This window comes from Falco rusticolus, chromosome 1 (genome assembly GCF_015220075.1).
Source record: "Falco rusticolus isolate bFalRus1 chromosome 1, bFalRus1.pri, whole genome shotgun sequence".
Classification (NCBI taxonomy): Eukaryota; Metazoa; Chordata; class Aves; order Falconiformes; family Falconidae; genus Falco; species Falco rusticolus.
This window is the reverse complement of record NC_051187.1, coordinates 105,301,801-105,322,121: the sequence shown is the minus strand read 5'-3', so window position 1 is coordinate 105,322,121 and position 20,321 is coordinate 105,301,801. Positions and strand designations below refer to the sequence as shown.

The 20,321-nt window shown below is 37.3% G+C and overlaps 1 long non-coding RNA gene across 1 annotated transcript; it reads right to left on the bottom strand.

Moving 5' to 3' along the window:
• Positions 1 to 210: 210 nt before the first annotated feature.
• Positions 211 to 18,219, bottom strand: LOC119154522. The gene is made up of 4 exons (XR_005106482.1): positions 17,964 to 18,219; positions 17,460 to 17,528; positions 9,472 to 9,623; positions 211 to 262 (listed from the first exon to the last, which is right to left on the bottom strand). It is a non-coding gene; the product is annotated as an uncharacterized LOC119154522 (long non-coding RNA).
• Positions 18,220 to 20,321: the final 2,102 nt, after the last annotated feature.

Sequence of the window (20,321 nt, the reverse complement as noted above, 5' to 3'; positions counted from 1 at the left end):
GCTGATAACCAAAAGTGCTGATTATCGGAGTTTTATCTTGTCTGAGCACAATATGGAAGTTCCCAGTTCCTGTTAAGGGCAGCAGCATGTTTGCAGAACCAAAGGCAATGGCCCTCAGGTTTTCACAAGAGTGTACCCGAGTGAGAAGGGAAAGGATCTCATCTGACGAAGGCATAATAGCATTTCAACAATTATCTGTTGTATCTTACCCTTCAGGACAGTGTCATCGGGCTTGAAGGAATTCTTCACAGTACCTGAAATACTTAATGGAGGAATGAAAAACATATTTTAGGAGAAACACTCTCTGAAACAACTTACCAGAATACACCATTTTGAAAACAGAGGTACAATTGCTTGTTACTCTTACATTAACTCAGAAATCCAAATTCATCATACTCTCTCCTGTCTACCAACTATCATCTTTTCTTTGCATGGTTTGTCTGCTTCAGCCATGGTAATGAGAGCAGAAGTATATTTCTAGAAGATGAAATATTAAAACCTACATCCTCCTATAAATGTTTTAGCTCAGTTACAGGTCTGCTGGCCCAAATGATTAACCCACCAAGATTCAGAGTATTCTCACACGTGAACAGTGTACTGCAAAAAATGGCATTGCCTCCTTTAAAAATCAATTATACTTAAATTAAGCAAGTCAACATACATTTTAATCTAAAAATATTCCAGTATTCTATATGCAGCCATAACATTATGCAGCATTTCTGGGGAAAAAATAATAAATCTGTAACAAAACACAAAATCAGCTAAAAATTTGCTGCAACAGTGAAGAGGTCATGTACAAAAAACTCTTTGCTTGAGCTTGAAGTAATTATCTCCAGGGGTTTAGCAAAAGTTGTCTTCTGCTATATCTGTCATACTACACTATGGATATTTCCTTCCTTTATGCTTACTACAGTGTTACTGAGGGAGTGATTGTAAACTGTTTCGAACTAATCTGTTGTGATACAATGAGCAAAGAGAGCAAGCGAAGTCCCTTCATTTACCCATATTCCAACAAAAAAAGTCTAAAGAACAGAAACTCTTCTAAAACATGACTTGCCTGAATGAATTTTTTTTAAAAATATTATATATATATATATATATATCATATGGAAAGAGATGGAGATCCATTCCATAGTGGACTCACAGTTGCCTATAGAACCCTTGTACAACCAGAGCACAACAAAGTTGCAATCTCTTGAAGGCAAATACGTAATTTTCAAGTAAAAGCTGCTGTTTCAGAACTACTAGGGAAGATAAAACTGCAGTGAAAATTTAGATTTGAGTGCAAACTCTCTCAACTGTTTCCTTTCCTTTCTTTACTAGAGCCATTTCAGATCCAGCTTTAGACTTCTATATGCCTCAAGTACTTTCCTGCAAAATCATAGTTTTGATTTTAATTTTTTTACTAAGTATTTTACAAATGAAAGGTGGGAAATGCTGATCAGTGAATACTGTATTGCTCTGCATTTCCAGGAAATAATGAAGTCTTGAAAAGCTAATGAAATTTTGCTTGAGGGTTGTTGCTCTTTACAAGGTTCACATGAATGTCCCACCTCTTTTAATATTTCTTAATATTTATTCATGTGATTTGAATAAAATTAATATTTTTCAAAACATTGCTTCATCTTAAGAGAGTGTCAATACTACATTTTTGGGAAATGTATTTCCTATTATTCTTTCTAGGCCCCAAAGATGTAAATCTTGCACAGAGCTGGTCAGTTGTTTGTGTGGGTAGAGGCTGGGTCCAGCTTCACTGTATAAAACCCCACTGGAGCTACAACCGCTGTCTGAATGATTGAGATCAGAAGCTTTAGGACAAGGTTCAGGGAGTCCCTGAAGGGGGGAAATGTGGGAGAGATGCTGTCTCTGCAGAACTGCACCATGGGGCTCCCCCGGCTCCATGGGCAGGGAGCTCTGAAGGGCTCTGCAAAACTGGGGCTATCTTCCAGCCCCCTGAGAAACTGTGACGCCTCCACTCCAACACTACCAGGTCTGAGGTTTGTTGTGTCCAGGTTAATATTGTTTAAACAATTTGCTCGTTGTGCTAATTCATTGTACATGAAAAGATAAAGGTCGGTTCATTCTGGTCTTTTAAAGAAAAGCTTCTTACAGGATTTTTATAGTGAAATTCTGTTCACATAGGGACCTAAACCTGTACTTCTGTTTATGTATTCTAGCATAATTATGCAATTTAAAATGTCAGGTGCTGTAGATGTTTATTTGCAAATCATACACACAGACACACAGAGTTCTCCAAGTGCAGCTTAGGGCAGGCATGGTCCACATTCATTAACCCTTAAAAGAGAGTCTTCACCATAATTTCTGTTGTTAAAATTTTGTATAAATCAAATGAAGGAAAGTGAGAGTCTTTGTTTACAAGAACGGAGGAAGAAAAACAACTACTGGCAACTTTTAGAGCTGGAGCTCTGAATGCACATTTATAGTATTCATGAATAAACAGGAGAATCATTCTATTGAATATTAATATTCATAAGAGTTGGGCTAAACAACATCAGATTCTTCCTACTGACTACTGCCTTCATCTAGAAGATTAATTAAATTAGGTTCTATAAGGGCCGCGATTTCTTTTCAGAAGTCATTTGTAAGGGAATGGTCTCTCTATCCAAATGTTATCTTTCAGCAATAAATTCAGCAGCATTACTGCAGGCGACACTACTCATATTAAATTAACGGATTTGAGAGCCTGATACTTCTTAACGAGCTTAATACACAGGGAAATTATTTAAGTCAAGATTTTTGTTTAATATTAAAATATGCTGATTTCTGTTAGAAAATGAAGATGGTAATGCTCTTGAACCAGAAAAAAATTATAATTCCCTACACTATGTTCCACAATGAGAGAAAGGCTGGTAAGTAATGTTTCATAGAAAAATATTAATTTATTAGATTAGATACTTTATCATGTTTTGAGCAAGCTCCTGGACAGGAGTCAAATGCCCTTAGGCTGATAGATGAATTGAACCCAAGTTTCGTACTTTTCAAGCAAGCGTAAGTATCAGTGCTGGCCTCACAGATAACAGTGCAGTGTCACTACTGCCTTATATTAGTTTGGTAAGCAAAAATTTTGCCTAAGTGATTTAAAGAATGAATGTTTCAAACCATGCAGTAAGCATGTTCTCAAACTAACATTTTCCATAAAGGTTTATTAAACTGAAATGTAACTTTTCACATTCTCACTCCAGCTGCTGACCCAATTTTTCCTGTCCTCTTCCTCTCCTCCCATTATTTGTTGGTCCCTACTCAGGACAGAGCAACCATCGGGGTCCAGGAACCACTCTTCAGATATGTCAATGCCCAAATTACTATCTGATAAACTCCACAAAAAGCTTAATTTCCTCCTTACACAAATGAAGAAACTTCTAAAGTCTCCAAAAATGTTCATTACCTGGGAAAACTTTCTTGTTCTTTTTGTGTAAGTGCAGGGATGAAATCTTCCTACCTCCTAAGGTAAGGATTACCTTATATTGGTATATATATTGGTGTGTATATATATGTAGGATTACCTTAGAAGAACACCACCTCTGGGGTTTAGACCCTTCAGTAATAACAGAAAGGTAATTTGGTCCTTCTAATACTGAGGAAATCTTCCAGTAAAGAAAGGAATTATTTATATATAGCTAGACTGACAAATTTATATGCCTCAAAAATGTTATTGGTTTTATGTCATTTTGAGCTCATAAAGCTCCAGTAGTTATTCCCTCTCCCTGCAAAGACAAAACAAGTTGATCTGTCTGGGTCTTACCGGAGGCTCATGAGGCTCATTTAGCATTTTAGGTTGTGAGGCATTCGCATCTTGAAGCCTTATACTAGAATACATGGTAAGGCAACTTCTAATGAGTTCCATTTCAAGATTAAATAATTTCCAAAGTCTTTAAGTAACCCAGATACACACGTCTAAATTGAATAATTGCTTCTAGCTTACAATTCTACTCCAGAACAAACTCAAGTCATATGTAATGTTTTTTCTAACATCTTAACTTAATCAGAGAGTGAACCTAGGTCAGCAGGCAAATGGCAGAACACAAGATGGCACTTCCAGTGTGGTTTTTTCACTATTTTCCTACTGAAGTTGTCCCTCCAGTTCAGACTCCCAGGGAGGAGGGGCTGCAGAGCATGCCTAAACATTCCCAGCTGGCTCTTCTGCTATGCAAGCACCTGGTCCCACAGAGCTGTGCTTATTTTTACTCTCCTTTTTACCATGCTTTTTTAGTGAGCAAAGCTCTGGGACAATGGACTCTCGCTGACCAGATGTGGCCAGAAAGTAAAACAAGGCCTTCAACTCAGTTTTGCATCTCTAGGTCACACTGGAGTTAGGCGGTATCTCCTATTGCACGTGGCTTGCAGTGGTTTCAGAGCCCTGAACAAGCCAACCCATGTAACATTTCCTACATACACTTGAACAGAGGGAACTCAATCATGTTATGATGGTTAAAATCATGCTCGTTAAGAATAAAACATCAAAACTATGATCTTATCTCACTAAAGCAAATCCTGATTTATACTGACCCTTGAGCACTTCATATTATAAATCTTCTTTTTTGGTTGGGTTTTTGTTTTTGTTTTTTTTTTTTAAATAATGCAAAAAAAGATTTCTGAGTTAGGTCCAGTGCTCCGGCACTGGAGCTGTAATGACTATTTTAAATGGTTGGTTTTCTAGAATTTTACTAATACTCATTTCACGTGGAATTTTTATGAAGCAGCTATGTGGTGCAATGATACAAAAAATAAATTTAGAAGTGCCATGAATATATAGATATATCGGTAATTACTTTTATTTTAATAGCAGCTTCCAGTATTTATCATTCTCCCCAGCCGTACTGATTTTTCAGCACTGTATATGAAGCAACCTTTCTTAATGCTTTTCTTAATCACACTGGTATCAAAGATTACAATATGAAACTACTTTGTTTGAGGCATTACATATTCATTTCAGTTACTGGGGAATGAGATGGAGAGCTGAAGCTAAAATCCTACTTAATTCTTGGAAACGCCAGCATTTTTATTCATTTCCGGAACATTATGATGTACCATTTGTAGTTGAAGTGCATTTCATAAATTATTTTTTCAAATTAGTATCTCTATGTTTGAAAAACAGCGTATTGGAAATCCACATTGGTTGTATTTTGTTTTCTAATGGATTATAATGTATGCATACCTAATTAAAAAGTAAGCTTTATGTGTCTAACCATGAAGATATCGGACACATTTATAAACTTTCAAAATCTGACTATATAAAGAAAAGATACTCTACTTTTGCTTAGTATTTTGCCATTCCCCTGATGTGAGTTTAATGCTCAAACTCTTTGTGAACTGAATTCTAGGCTTAAGTGTTGCTTTCAAGTCAAATTGACACAGCTAAGTTTATTGATATAAGTATATAAAATTTTTCTTGTGAGAATTTATCTCAGACTAATACTGTGTTCTATTACAGATAATTAAAGTGGCTCTAAAATACCATTTATACTAAGGGAAAAGTTAATTTACTGTGAATTTTTAACTAAGGGTCACATTCAATATTACTTATATAAATATGCTAATGGCCTGAAAACTAATTTCTGTTAAAAAAAAACCCCAATAAACAAACCATATCTTCTTCTTATTAGAATTCAAAGTCTAATTAAAAAAACCCTACAAACCCAAGACAATAAGCCAAGATACAAGATTTGTCGTGGAAATATGAAATTTGACAGCTGGAATGTTTTGATGTGCTAGCTTTTTAGCATTGGGGGGTTTGATTTTTGTTTTTAAGTTTTTTTAAATTTTATTTTAGGTGCAAGTCATATTTGCATTTCATAGTTTCTGTTATTTCTTAGTATTAACAAATTCTTACCAGCACTTTGGAACAATCAAAACCCAAAGATTTTGAATTTCAAAAGAAAACCCCAATGCATTTTCAAAGCATACCTTTTGAAAAAATAAACTTTTGGCAGGGACTCCATTCTAACATTACAAATAATAAATTTATGTAAAAGCAGTTTACTTAAGTATTATTTACTTGTCACAGTCTTTCTTAGCAATACCATTATACTTCTGATACCTGTCACAGGGAAAAACTGCTCAGTTCACATAGCTTAAACCAAATCGGGATTGAAGCGGTTTATTGATTCACTAATGACTTGTAATTAACCTATGTTCATGATCAATATCAGTCATACTACATACATACCTCAACACTAGACACTTGTGAAATGTTAATAAACACCCACACATTCCTAAACACCTAGCGCCAATCTCAAGAGGCTGTAGCCCAACACCCGCTACCTGCAGGCTGGGGGGATGGGTGCAGAGGTCTCACACGCTCACCCCAGCTGTGGGTCCAACCCACTGCACCCTGAGCTGACACGCTGTGCCCATGCCTGGCCCTGCTGAGGTCACCCTACGGGTGGGGTGATGCCTCATGGGGTTGACCACTGCCATTTCCACTCCAAGGAAATTTTCCTGCTTTCTTTAGACTCAGAAAAAGACCTAAAGTGGAGGATGGCAAATATTAGAATGAACGGATACATTTGAATCAGAGCAAAATGAATGCCTTGTGGATCACGAATGCCATGGATTTCGTTTTAATATCTCAGCACAAAGAGACACTTTGGAAGTCCTGTGCCAGCAAAGGTGCCAAAGCACATTCTTCCCTGTGAGGCAGGATTGCAGGAAACAAATTCTGTTGCTCTAGGTTTTCTGGGTAGGTCAACCATGTACAAGATTTCTATAGTTTTCTGTACAGAAATAAATTACACTGATTTGGCTACAGCATCATAATAATTACTAATGCAAAACACATGCATACAGGGAGAAATAAGAAAGTGCAGCAGTGATGAGAAAATCTGTCAAGGGTGACAGAGGGAATAAAATACAACCTACAACTTAAACCAGAGCACCTTTAATCTCTGGAAATGCTTTTCACGCCATCCTTCCAAGAAGCCCGTTAGATGTAAGAATATTTTGTCTTACTTGGCTTGGACAGATCTGCTATTCATTTCCACAGTTCATAATGTAAATGTGGCTTCTGGTACATAATGCAGTTTCAGTGTTTACTGTTACTTGAACTTTCAGCCCTTCCAGAAATGTGTGCATATATGTATCTTATCTTTGCTTGGACATAGTCAAAAAAAGCCTCCCAGAACATTCAGAACCAGACTTGTCAAACCATAAAATGACACTTCTCCATAACCTGAATAAATTTAAACTGCATAGGTTTAAAAAAAAAAAAAAAAAAAAAAAAAAAAAAAAAAAAAAAAAAAAAAGCTGTAATATTTTGTATAGGTATTCTCCCTAGTTCTCATTATGGTAAATGAATATTTTTTTTTTATTCACTATAGGCTACATGGAAACCTACTGCTCAAGTTTTCTGGATTCTGTGCAGGTCACAAATGTCAAAGTCACTCGGAAAGCACAGCAGACTTTCAACACATCCAAGATAATCTAAAAGTTGTCAGTTACTGAGCGGTAATGTGGATAAGTGGGAAAACAGTCTGATTAGCACTTGATACAAAATCATTCCCAGCATCCTATCAATTAGCATTTATGGTGCTGTCACTGAGTCTTGCATATATTTTGTTTGACACACTGAATACTGAATATGAACAAGCTAACGTTTAACCCACCTTAAAACTTAGTAAAGAGACTTAGGTTATCTGTATGGCTCAAACCATTTCTTGACTACTTTTTCATGAGATCTAATGATGCTTGACACACTTTCCTTAAAAAAAATACTTGGTGCTAAAAAACAAATCATATTCTACCACTGCTTGGCAGTGTTCTCATCAATGTGACGTTTATTTGTATTTTGGAGGAAAAATTACAGGCAAAGCTGTTAGAATGAAACAAAACAGGAGCTAAAAATGACTGAATGTCACATCTTCCTCTCTCATTGCTTAGGAAAGCAGTTGCATCAGTCTGCACAGGCTTGTGGTGCATTGGAGTGTTTCTCTGCATGTTACAAGACCCTGCTTTTCCTTTTCAGAGGAAAATCAGGATTCAGTACTTTTGTTTCTAAATTGTTTTGAAAAGATAAAATTTCAAGAACAGAATTTGGTCCTGTTTTAAAATATAACCCCTAAAACACAAGGCAGGGCATCATACAATCACAAATACCAAAATATTATTAGTTTTATTTATGGACTACATTATGACTTCATTCTGAATGTATCCATAGAAGAACCTAAGCTACCTAAGTATTTCTGAGGCTAACTAAATAAAGAAAAAATGTCATTTGCAACTAAGTTCAGCATTGTGGCCAGTGGTGAGCAGGGCAGGAATACCTCAACAGCATGGATAGAGAATAAGCTGAGACATGATAACTAACCATAAATTTTATTCTATTTTTTGAATTAAGAAATGGTCCCATTGTCTTTAACAGGACTGAATCTGAATTAAGTAGATTTATTAATTATTAGATCAGTTTAGTTCAGAAAATTGCGAATGCCAGAGGATAAATAAACTGAGACCCTAAAAGAACTGTTAGCCCCAAGTGCTACAATATCCTTTCCTCAGATGGCTCTGCCCCTCTGAAACCCAGACTCTGGAGTCAGCACCCAGGTTCACTCCAGCCAAAGGAAGAGCCAAGAAAACACATGCAAAATCAGAGCTCTCTCTGGGAGAAGCATCAAGTTTGACAATAGAAAATACTAAGTACAGGGGAAAAGAGTACCTAACATCCTTCCTACCTCTAAGTGAGGGTATGTGAATCACAGATCAGCTCCTGTAGAAGAATGGCTGCAGAAGCATGGCCTTAGAATCTCTGAAGATCTGCACAATCCAGGCCTGGTATTAGAATAGGCCTGTAATCAGAATTGTACTGAAGTTGCTGTGCTGAAGTTAACAAGAAAGATAGCCTTGAGCTATTCTTGAATCCTGAGACCAAGTAATTATGTTGTGCCAACAGGCCATGGCTGTAACAAGCTACAGCTGCTGGGAAAGCAGCTGCAGGGCCAAGAAAGATAGGGACCGGTATGGGAAAATAGGGAGTAACAAACTACAAGGCTGAAGCACAGCAACACAATTAGCTACATGGATAGAATGCTTATTTTAGTCATGATAATTAGGGGTGAGAACCGCGCGTGTTTAGAGACTACTAACCAATTATATTTCTGCTTTACGAATATGCATGTGTATCAGTTCTATATAAGTAGTGTTAGAAACTAATAAAGTTGAGCAAGATGCATAACTCATATTGAGCGCCTTCTTGACTCCGGCGAACCCTTCTTCCAACAAGCTCCTTCCCAAGGCATGTAACCAAAGAGGCATTCAGGTAGAAACATGCAAGTACCTACTTGGAGAAACCCCAGTTCTCTGCCCTCCCTACAGATGCCCCAACACACAAACCTCCACTCCTATCACCAGTCTACAGGAGCCACTTTGAGGCCCCAGAGCAGCAAGAACATAAAATTCAGAAACTAGACAGAAAATAAAGACACGATTGTGACTCTATTTGCCACTAGTAAAAGCATTTACCTCAGGTCTGAGTCCTGTTTCAATCCTCACAATGCTCACTCTTCTCCTTTTAAAGACTTCTAAAATATGGCACATGAAGAGTACCTCGTCTTCTCCTGCTCAGCATGGGGCTTCTGGATGACTCTCCCATCACAGACTCTGGGGGCAGGTGGCTGTAAATTAAGTATTTCCAAGCTCAGATCCCTTCTAACACTTAGACCTTAATTCCTGGACATAGAGAGAGGAAGATGAGCCGTTCAGGCCAGCTACATGAAAGTGAAACACTTGGTGTCTCTAGGTTTACCCAGCCTTACCTCCAGCTTCCACTGACCATCTGCCATGTTCATGTGGCTGGATATTTGCAGCTAATCCAAAACAGAGCCCAAAGATTATTTTCACTGTTTGAGTAAAGGCCTACTTTTATCCCAATGTTTATGATAATACAAAAGTTTGCACCGGACTGGTAAACACAAACAACAGTCATAACTAGAAATGTTTTTTTTTCTTTGCTTACCCTTCTTTCAGCTCCCTTTTGCCCCAGAGACAGCCCACTACATCTCCAAATTCATTAGCAATGACCACCTGATACAGAATACCTGCGTACTTACTGTACCCTAAAAGCTGACACCAAACAGGCATGCCGCTAGAAACACAAGTGTCTACAAGGAAACACTTTCCTCACTTGCAAACACTCACAAGTCCAGTTTCCATCAGTTTCTAAAAGGAGGGGCTCGATTTTTTTCTCATTCCTGTCCTTTCTTTGTAACAGGACTTAATCTAATCAGTCTTGCTAGTGCTAGTGCTCTTTTAGCTCTACTAGTTCATCAATTTGGCCACTCCAACAGAGAAAACAAACAAAAACCTTTTAATTAAATGGTTTCATTTTCTGGATTCTATTTATTTTTCTTTTCCAATGAGTTCTGGACAAAGAGACCTCACACCAGTGGCACAAATGGTATTGCAAGGCTTGAGAACTGCTGTGACCTAACCATGCATCACAGAGGTGATATAACTAACCAGAACATTTTAAAAGTATCTCAGGGACCAATAAAACCATTCCACTGATAATCAAATCTAAAACAAGTACAACCATACAGATTTTAAATTTTCCTTTTTACTTCTTCAGTTCAGGGTGTTGGTACACACCTGCATTAGAACATTTTTTATATCCATCAGTTAAAGTGCGGGTTTCAATCTGTCAGTAAACTTTGCTTTTTAAGGATTACCATTAGCAACAGTGATTTTTTCCTATATTAAAAGGCAGATTAATTGGCATTGTAAAGCACAATTGCACTGACATTTTATTCACCAAATTAATACATGGCAATCTCAAATTTTTGTTCAGGTTAAAAAGAACAGGGAATGGGAGATTGCTGTAATTTGTTTTTACAAACTGCTTTAATATCTCACAAAAGTAAATGAAAGCTGTAATTTTCCATCTATTTCTCTTTAAAGTCCTGGAAATGTTCACAACATCCTGAATGACGTAGCCTATAAGCATCTGTAGCGTGTGATCTACAGAATCAGCATATGGATGAATATGGGTCACATTAAAATTTAACTGAAAGCCATGAATTTTTACTGCTTCCTGATGTTACGAGCCATACCATTTCAATAACCATTGCACTGGATCCCAGAAGCTAACAGGATTAACACATGGCACACTGAAAATACTAGACAAGCAACAGAAGAAGGAATGGTCATTTATAAGATGTAACATCACGGCCTAATAAGAATGGGTAGAAGATGAGTTTTATTTTTGACTATGAGTTTTTCTGAAGAGTGAGTGAGGAGGGATGATTCCAAGTCTTGGTCTTGCTGTAAGGGTTGGAACCACCTGGACATCTTCCATATACATACTGGTACAACATGGCACCTACTAACAAGGGAGAAACTTTGGTGGGCTTTTATATTTCTGCTATGAGTCTGTAACGTCAGATGTCATGTTCACAGCTGCAGTGTGTTTTCAGAGAAGCATCATTGTTTGCCATTTTGACACATGGGGTGTCAAGTGCTCTTAGGTTTGGTTCAGCGTGCTCTTAGGTTTGGTTCAGCAGCAGACAAGGCATCAGCAGTGTATCAGAGCACGTGTGCTGTATTCAGAGGATGGTTCTCTCTGTTCAGATTGACAGCTTCATCTGTGTTGTCTTCTGTATATTGTAATCTGTCGATTCATACCACATTTCTCACGGTGTTTGAAAGGTGGTCGAGGCGCTCAGGTATTCCAGATAGATCAGTCAGAGGGTATTGGTTACTAAATCTGTAGCAAAACTCATGAAAGAGGACTATGTTCAATTCATCTGCTGAGGCTGCCACCCATGCATTGCACAGTGTGTGTTGCGATGCCATTCTTAGAAGCCGTTTCCTCTCTTTCCTTGGGAATAGAGACACATATACCGGAAAGCAAGCTCAGACTGCCAGCAGTCGTACTATTTGTAGGTCGAGCCGAGGATGAAATTGATATGGGTGAAGTTGACAAGGATATTTTTGGTCATATATTTGGCTTGGAAGTCTTAAGCTCTTGCAGATACTTCAGATAACCATCACAATACGGGATCTTATGGAAAAATATTTATGGTATTTGGTTTATGGGAAAAGTCTGCTGTGTTTTGAAGGGCTGAACACTCGCAAAGATTCTGCTTTTTGAGTAATGAGAGGCGCTAGGACAATTTCTATGAGTATAATAGCTTTCCAGTGAAAGTAGCATGGATATGACAGATCCACCATCGTTCCTCTGTTCATCAATTTTAGTGAAAAGGTAAAGGTTTCTAAAGTGATGCTAAATTAGGTTGCTCTGAATTTTTCTGAACCTTTTAACAAGGGATTTGATGCTGTGGCTGAGTCATTTTTAAGACTGTATGGAATCATTCAATTTACACCTGTCACAAATCTTGACACCCAAACTGTTCTCCCTAACAAACAAATATTTGTGAGCCATTGAAATTCCGTTTTTCTTCTGAAGTTAATGAAAATAGAATGGCAGAAAAATACTTGAAAACATTATGCTCGGCTGTTTTCTATTGGTTTGTTAAAGTGCAACATAAAATTATTACTTACGTAGAAGTTTAGTACAAACAGTAAAAAAAAACTCCATTACTATCTTGATGCTGCTTTGGGTTTGTTTAATATCACATGGATAATTATAGAAATGGGCTGGGTGTCTCTCAGTAAGAGTTTATGGGTGACTTATGCTTACACAAAAGGCCGAAATATGACCTTACACTAGAAAATTCTGGCTATCAGTTTCAGAAAATATAACAATGATTTTCAGTTCATGCAGCATATGAAATTAAGCATTAAAACACAGAATATTTAACAAATTAATCAGATTCAGTTTAAGTCAGGTTTAAACAGGATCTACATTCTCATCAAATACTGTAAATTAAAGGAATTGTATATTTGATAACACACCTCATAAATAAAAGCTGAAATTATGCACTTGCTTGAGTGGTAAATCAATTTTAATGTAGAGTGGTATTTTGTGTTTTATACATTCATTTATTCCTCTCATGCAAATTCACTTTTTATTACGGGCACCTTTATGTCCATACTTGCAGGTCAGACCTTTGCAATTTGCAAAGAGTCAAGTCATTCTGTAAGCTGTCAGCAGGAAGAATGCTTGCACATTGCAAAGCAACCTTCATGTGAGTACTGGTGAAGGTAGATGCGAAGCATCGCTCTAGGATGAACAGGAAAACCACCAGTTTACAAATAGGTTAGATATTATGGTTCACAGATGCTTTCACCTTAATTTTTTAAAGTGTGACTTTAAGATATACAAATATTGTCACATCTTCTTCCAAGACAGATTCCTATCTTTCTTAATAATATATGTGTGTGTATATATATATCTCCAATCTTTACTAAAATCATATGTTGTATTTTCTGGAATTCATGTGGAAATACATTTTAGAGGAATTTTGCATACTTAAAATGAATAAAAGATGTGAAGGCAAATTAATGTCATATCTCACCAAAACAACGAAAAACAAAACTATAAAGTGAACAGCGGGAACTCTGCTGTAAATGGATAAGGATAAATCACATTCAAAAAAAGTGTAAATTGCTAAGATAACATGTCGAACATTTCCTGGAGATCTTAGCAAACAAAACCAGAACTCAAATATGAAATTAATTTTCCTGACACCTTCACTAATATCCTTAGATTTCTTTAACCCCTTCACTTCCCTGTTTCTTGGTTTCTGATGCGTATCCCTTGCAGTAGCAGAAAGAAGCTGATGCCTGTGGTGACCAGTGATGAATGTGATATATTTGAACGAATCTCATAGGGTGATAGATAAGACAAAATGACAGAGTACTGAATTCATTGAATTCCAGCTCAGGAAAAAAGATAAGCTCGTAGCTGTAAGCCTTAGCAGCATCATTAGCCTCCCCACCTTGATGCCACAAGGGCTCCAAGAATACTTCACAATAGGCCAAGGCAGCTGAAATTAAAAAGATTATTTTTGCACCTGCCTATTTTACCTGTTCTGCTTCAACTAGGATCCCCAGAAAGGTATGGGGAGATCAGGAACCCAGCTGCACTGAATAAGGAGTTTAGAGCCTGAATCACAATACTTACTTAAAAACAAAAGGCACAACAGAAACTTTAGAACAGGTTTACTCATGGACACCCTAATCCTGAAAATATCTCACCGGATGTTGGTACATCTATACTCATAACAGAACTAGTCCATTCCTTGAATGGAAAGTCCTCCCAAACCCAAATGTTCATCCCAGTTACGGTCAAAGTTTCCAAGCGGGCTGGTAAGGGTGTTGACACATACAGTCTGGTTTCCCGAAAGCAGCAGAGCTGTGAGTGAGGAGCTGTGCAGTGAAAGACCACCCTTGGTGCTGCCCCATCAGCCTTGACCACCCCTGCAGGGCCACACTGCAGCCACCTTGACCAAACTCCATCACGCCCATGTCTAAGAGGGATCAGTCAAAGTTTTTAAAACTTGGAATAGGTTTAACCAGTGGTAAAGGAAATTTTCAGTGCCAACACAAGAATCTCTTCTGGTAACATGACATTCTTAGTTAATTGAGGAATATGCTCTGAGACAATGTTTTGAGGGGTTTTTTTGTGGTGTGGCTTGTTTTTTGTGGTTTGTTTTTTTGTTGGGTTTTTTTGTTTGTTTTGGTTTTTGGTTGGTTTTTTTTTGGGGGGGGTGTTTGGTTTTGGGTTTTTTTGAGGGGGTGGCGGTTTTGTGTTTACTTTTAAATCTTCTTCCATTTTTCTCAGCTGTGTTTCAGTGGTGTCACATAGCAGATATTCTTTTGCTCTTGGCTTTGTACAAGTGCCTTGGTCCAGAATATAGACTCTGGTGCAGATGCCACAGTCACAGGATCAGCCCTCCAACTTTACAGAATCACCTTCTAAATCATCTGATTAACTGCTGTTGGAAGCATCAGGCTATCAAATAGCACCCTATTACCATTTTCCTTAATTTCATACCAAATCTGAGCCTATCCATGTATTTGTTATTTGGACTAACTCTTAAGAATAGAAAGAGGAAATTGCTACAGTCTAAGAGCGGGCTCAAGGAACACTCCTCCTCTTAATGGTAGTTATTAATATGGTATAGGCAATACAGTGTATTAAATACATTAAATTTTTATTTGTCTGTAATAGGCTGTTTTTTCCATTTGCTGCCTGAGATCTTATTCACTTACCCCTCACAGCAAAGGTGACTCCAATTATATGGGACTCAGTTCTGTTCTCACAGAAGAAAATAAATCTATATTCTAAAAAATAGAATGAATTTTGAACATTGCAACTGTGGCCATTGGTAAAATAGAAGAATGACATCTGTAATACAACTAGCCCCAAACGCTCTGTACAGCAAAGCAATCAAACCAACATATATATATATAAATAAATAAAAATAATCTGTTATCTCCATCTCTATCAGCCAGAGGCTGTTTCTATAATGCATACCTGAAATGCAGTTCATGATTCATAAAGCTTTATATCTGCAGTGGTAAAACAGAGAAAATCATGTGAAGACACCTGCAGTACATTTCATCTTAACCTCTTGGGGTCTCTGTCCCATGCAAAACCATGACCTTAACATTTGAGGAAAAATCCATTTTAAATATGCACCAGCCAAAACCCCAAAGGTATGCTGATAACACAGTGATTTCATGGACCTGAACACAGCTGTTGGGACAATCTTATAAAAGATGCAAAGCCGCTAAATGATCTGAAAGACAATATTCTTGTCAATACTTTTGCAAAAAAACGTAACTTTAATTAATTTTTCAAAAGAGCATATTCATTTAAATTCAGATTTGATTTCAAATCAATTATTTCCTCTGCAAAACAACTGAAAAAAATACTCACTCTATTTGTATTTTCCAAATGTCTTGGTCTTTAGAAAGATAGAAGCCTAAAATTTAAAGCCTCAGATCTTAGATAATTTCCTGAATAAATAACCTCAAGTCAAATAGAAAGTGCTGGATGCTCATGGCCTTTTCCAATCTAAAACTGAATGTGTAGAAAATGCTTAAACATGAAAAAAGGAACAAAATTTTGGAGTTTTAATTCTGGCAATTAATGTAAATAGTAAAACTCTTTTTTGCTTGCTTTCACTTTGCTTTAGCGGACTGATGGATCTTTAGGGCATCTACTGTATTTATTAAGTAATTAGATCCTAATACAGATATCTATATATGTTTTTAAACCAGTGGCTCCATCTCTGAGTTATTTCTGGTTCTTCAGCAAGGTCATGTTACTGATACGATTCCTCTTTTCCTCTCTGTAACAGACATATGAGTGACTAGATTGTTCAGAAAGATGCTACAGTTTCATCTAAATTGACATGGAGCCTGAGTTTGGAAGACCTTAAGTGCCCCACTGACAGATAGTAGCCCTTACAAAGAACTTGGGCAAACAAATTGGAGCCCAACAGTGCCCATGAAATATTTCACCTAGAAACCTGCCACTAATTTGCAGCAAATTTGTCTGGAAGAAGAGAAAAAAAAAAAAAAATCAGTCCACATATAACCCAAAGGTGTTGGGTTTGATTTTTTTTTTCATATTAGTATTAAAACTCATCAGAAAAATAGACTGAAAACAATTACACTGTTGCTGACCTGATGCACTTATTCTGTTATCAGTGGAAGAGTTTAATGTATGGAAATCTGAAAAAAATGGCAAATTCTTGTCTGAAAGGCAGTGAGGAAAAGGAATAGGGAAAAAAAAAAAAAGAAAGAAAAAGAGGAGGAGATTACTAGTTCTTCATAAACATTTGAAGGTATGTCCTACCTGGCTCATCAATCGTTTGAGTAATAGTCTTGCAGTGTGGTATATTGTTATATTGTTAATGAAATGCTAATAGTTTGCTACTTTGCCCTGTGAATATCCGTGCACTGGGACTAATATAATATTGATCTGAGAAGGCAGTAAGACAATTGGCTACACGGATTTCCTCTGAAAGGCATTTCTGGGAAGTCCAGCAATTATAAGCAATTCTTGGGCAATTATAATAATTACTTAGGGGTCTTTTTACTCCAAGGACATTCGTAAACATTTCTTACTCCTAATTGTAACAGGAACAGTGCTAATCACTCTAGCATAAATGTCTTCAGCACATCTATGTTCCCCTAATTGAATTACTAGCATGGTAGATAGACAGAAGGGTGGAAATAAAGATTCCTAGCTTCAGTCTTATCTTCAGCCTTGGCAAGAGGAAAGTCACGAGGGATCCTCTTATTTCTTAAGCACCAGTCCCTCAAACCTCTGCATGGTTTATGATTACATTCTCTAAGTACCCAACATTTATTTCTCGACACATGCCATCTCAAACTTGGCAACACCATCACCTTTGCTACCTTTGTTACCTCTTTCACAACGGGACACCGATTCATTACACCACAGCTTGTATCACTTCTAGGACAGATGTGGATGTGTTCATTTGGAGACTGTGTTCTCTCAAACCACACCACCATCTAGGCAAAGACCTAGTGTTTGGCTTCCTCACCTGAAATGCAGAAGACCCAAGCCTTACCTCATGACTGAAGTCAAACTTAAAACCTGTTTCTTGAGGAAGTTCAGTAACCAGCCTGGAGACAATTACCTGGAAAGGGAGAGAAAGTCTTAATGCCTTCTGTTAAATGACAGGAAACGTGAATTTAAATGCCCTGAACAGAAACCCCGGCAGCAAGAGAAAGAAAAGCCTTTCCAGTTTCTGCGCCAGAACAGAAAAATGCAGAACTATCTTTCCTACCAATGTTTTAGTTCTCCTCTTTGCTACTCCGCCTTCTTGAAGACAGTGTTAACGTGATCGGTTGTAACTAATCCTCCAAGCATGAGAAAGTCAGGGTCTCCAGAGCAAAGAACCAAGAGCATTGAAAATAGGCTATTTCACAAACATTATCTGAAACAATTGAAAACCACTGTCACAAATTTGGGGTGTTTTGGGGTGGGGGTAGTTTTCATAAAACCAGTCTTGCATGAGGGAGAATGCTGAGGAGTTGCATTTCCCACCCAAGACTGTACAAGTGTTACTGACCTCTTTCCAGGTAACGAGAGTAGATCCGAAGGCACAGCTCCACTTTGATGTAATATAATTTCAGAATTGCATCTTTCTGCACGCTGTCTCTCAGACACCCAATTTTATTCGGCTGTGATAAGGCTGGCTTGCTTAATACAATGTTAATGTTATTCAAATGACTCCCCTTTCTGTTCCACGTAAGTGCACACTAACGAGATCTCCTGCAGCATTGTGCTCTCGAATTGGAAGTTTACATGGGTCATAAGACTTGTTTTGCATTTGTGTCAGTTGGTATTTGTCACCAGTTTCCACCCTGCATATTGATCATTCTGTTTCTCCCACCAAGCTACGGCAATATGAAAACAGCAGGTTTCAAGAATAAATTGCAATGCTGTGATATTTTTCTTCTGTCTTTCAGCTTCAGCTTCTGAGCAATCAGAAAGCTTTTGACTCTGAAGACCAATTTCAGAAGCGATATAGAATTTTATTCAACAATGTTCCCTGAAACCAGAGATATGGAAGATGCTGAACTAAGATGATTGTTACTAGTTGGGCTCATCTAATCCAAAGCACTCAGCAATGACTGCCTCTCATGACTACACCTGACGCTGTGGCTCAGCTTTACGGTATCGCATTCTTCCTGTGCGTTAGGTGGGAAAGCTACTTAGTAAGGAAATGTGTTTTCTAGACATAATCATAAATAAGCTTTAGATCAAAGACAAAGCTCACTTTTAAAATAAATTAACATAAACTATTAATGAGCCTAGATGAGGAGTGCTCACAAAAGCAAGATAAATAGCAAGCTATTTTGACTCTTTACATCTGTGAGCAGGCGACTGAAACACAAGATACTGTTCTTCCTAAATTGCCTCTGTAAGTCAGAAAATTGCAAACTCAGACACTACCATTGTCACACTGAAAGACAAAGAATACTCAGTTTTGAATAGGTTTCCTTAGGTTTGCTGTAAAGATATACTTCAGATTTTTTTTTGGTCTTTGGACTTCAGTTTCACGTTTTCCTCAATATTGTACCAATGTCATGGAGAAAATCACTTTTTTTTTTTTTTCTAATATAGAGATTTCAGCCTGCAACTTCTAAATATCAATACATGTGATAATTTTTGCTGTTGAAACAGTGGATAACTAACTGTTAGGCTTAAACTCCTTACCAGAATATGTCTGACTTGTAACATGACTTTGATACAGAAATACGCTAGGGAAAATCAGGAGAATTAAAACACAGTTGCTGTCAGTCTTAGATATGTCTCCTCAAATTACATCATACCTATTTTAACAGTATTTTTCACTCCAGCTTGGTGAGGTGCTTCAGCATTTACGTAACTTGAAACATTTCAGCATTGCTATTGAAGCCAATGATACCCCTGTATTTAAAACTAAGCACATGCTGAAATACCTTCCTAAAGTAAGGCCAGAAGTGCTAATCACTGTGATTTGATTAGGTTTATGAAAAAATATATGTATTAGAAAAAGACAGAGAGAATTCTGGCACATTTACTGGGTAGAAAGGAAAGGACTGCTTTTTTTCTTATCATTTCTATACAAAAATCCAAGCTACTAGTCATCTTCCATTTTGTATGTAGAGAAGAGGCTGTGTGGATGCATTTGCAGAACAGTGAGCTGTCTATCACCCATTTAACATGTAGAAATGTTTGTTCAAGTGTGGATATGCACTTAAAAACACTCTGAATTCCTTGTACACAGCAAAATGGAAGATAGTAGCACTGATACACCAGAATGGGCAGAAACTTCTGAATAGTAGCTGTTAAAATGCATCTCCTTTAATAACATGACTTTGAATAATATTACAAAATTTTTGAAATCATATTTCCCCGTTCTTGAACAACCACAATTCCAAGCGTTGATTTCATTAGAAGAGCAGTAGGTTTATGCAAGAAGCAACTGTACATTTGGCCAATATATGTTGACAAGTTTCCACAGAAATAGAAATTTCCTGCTTAGATGCAATTTTGTGACTATTTACCCAGTAAAAGCTAGGCCTTTTCCTATCACTCTAGGAGTGTATCTTCAGTAATTCCACAAGAAACAGAGAGAAGCAGCATGATGTGAAGAAACAACCCGAAGCAAAATTCTGCTATCAGCCACCAGAAGATGAGTCTAAAAGACATGAAGAAATGTCAGATGTACCTCACTAAGAGAAAGAATCTGACATGTTTAACTTTTCCTAGAAGACCACACCTTTCCACTTTCCCAGAGATTAAATATGCCTGGAGCTGGGGTTTATTGTAATGATACAAACTGTGGTTGCCCTTAATTGTTTTTATACTTTTATATAAACTAGAATATTTATTTGCATGGAAAGATGATTCTTCCATGTTTCTACTTTTGAAGGATACT